Genomic DNA, 2,141 nt, shown 5'->3' with positions numbered 1-2,141 from the left:
ACCCTGCAGCTTAACGATTTCACTGTTAATATCTTGGGTATATTTCTTTCCAGTGCTTTTTTCTATGCACATACATATCACATAATTGGGATCATGCTTTTGGAACCATATTTTGTAGCCTGCTTTTGTCAATGACATAAGTTAACATGTGCCAATAACATTAGGATTTCTTCAAAAGCCTAGCTCTTAATGCATATATAATACTATATTACTACATAGATATGCTTTATTGTTAACTTTAACCATTCCTACTACTGCTGTAAATTGTATCTTTTTGCCATTTATAAATAATTCTGCATTAAGCATCTCTGTACATAATTATTTGTGTGCTTCTCTGATTATTTCTTCTGGACTAAATTCCCAAATGGAATCCTTGGGTCAAAGGGTATGAACATCCTAAAGGCTGTTAGCATTTACTGACAAATGTCCTCAAAGGAGTTTTTAATGATGTCAACCCATGCATAGACTCTGTGTAACCATTACCATAATAAGAATATAGAACAATTTCATCACTGCAGTACACTCCCTCCTGCTATCCTTCATAATCCCCCCCATGCCCCAGGGGTATGGAATATTTAATTCTGTAGTGTGGAATTAACTGGTCATTCACAGCTAAATGTCTTGATAGCAACACAGTGCTTCTAAGGTAAAATAACCCATTTGAGTAGGATTACAAAGTTTTCAAATCAGGTTGCAGTAGCAGCCAAGACTGGTCTCCAAAGCGGGTAGATGTGGTAAGGATTCCTGTCAAGAATGTTGCTTTAAGGAGTCTATTTCTGCCATCAGGACTGCAAGACATGCTGGGATTCAATCAACAGACTTCAGGAAAAGGAGTAGGAGGAAGCCAAGACTAGGCTCAAGTAGGATTAGTAGGAATGGAATTAGTTATAGAGCTGACCCTGAGGGCAGTTAGACAAGTCTAAATTGAAAGGTTCAAGAACTTTGGAAGATTAAGTGTCAGGTTTGTCTTGGATTTAGCACAAAGTGGCACTGAGACCTTAGGATCTGATGTGGGTAACACAATGAAGACACTCATCCTTGGCAGGGGCGGCATCTTAGTTTGATGGGACTGAAGATGAGGAGGGGAGGAAAGGATCATCTGTCCACTTTGAGATGGCAAAGGCTGGGGATATAAAGGCATGGTTCAGGGTCTTGATATCAGAACTCTGCTACACAGGTGAACAGGTGAGTCTTCCACTCTAAAGAATTAGAAGACCAATTGATTAGTGGTTCAGAATATAGTGGGAGTTAGAGGTGCTTTCCAGTGTGAACAAGTGACTCTAAGGCAGTGGTTCTCAAATTTTATCATGTGTCAGAATGTAAAACACAGATTCCTGGGCTCCACATCAGTTTCTGATTTAGTAGGTCTGGGGTGAGTCAGACTTTCTGCTGCTGCTCCTTGGGGGCCACACTTTGAGAAACACAGTTCAAAGGCAAAGAAAATATTAAGGTTAACATAACAATTTCATTTCCATATCACTCAGTATGGATGGGAAAGAGGCTCCCAAATTTAATGCAGGGCTGGGTTCTTTCAGGCTGTAAGAGCTAAACCTGCAGCTTGAGGTGTTTTTTGCTTCCAGGATGGCTACAGGTAGGAAGGAACTGGCTCCTTTTCAGATGACCCAAGCATCACTGGAATTCTTGCGTCACTGGTGTTTTCTTGTGCATAGGTAATAATGCTGTCCTGTGATGTCATTCTGACATAATGGGGCAGGATCTATACCTGTCAAACTAATTCTCTGCAGCAGAATTCATTTTCTTCTTTTAGGGCCAGCCCTCTGCTTATTTAAGGAATAATGAAAATAACGTCTTCTTACACTAGCACAGCATGTTCTAATTTACAAAGTACATTCACAGGATATCTCATTTGCTCACCACAATTCTGTGAGGAAGACAAGGCTTGTATTTTTATCCCATCCTTTGGGCTACTGATTTCTCAAAGAATGATTCTTAAACCTTCAACATTAGCACCGCCCAGAAAAGCAAATTCCAGCCCCACCCCAGACCCACTGAATCAGGTCTGGGGTCTGGCATGGGCCAATAATTTGTCTTTCTTTCTTTCTTTCTTTCTTTCTTTCTTTCTTTCTTTCTTTCTTTTTTTTTTTTGAGACAGAGCCTCAAGCTGTCCCCCTGGGTAGAGT

The sequence above is a fragment of the Otolemur garnettii genome, unplaced genomic scaffold (genome assembly GCF_000181295.1).
Source record: "Otolemur garnettii isolate 467f Iridium unplaced genomic scaffold, OtoGar3 scaffold00051, whole genome shotgun sequence".
Lineage (NCBI taxonomy): Eukaryota > Metazoa > Chordata > Mammalia > Primates > Galagidae > Otolemur > Otolemur garnettii.
This window is presented reverse-complemented; position numbering follows the sequence as displayed.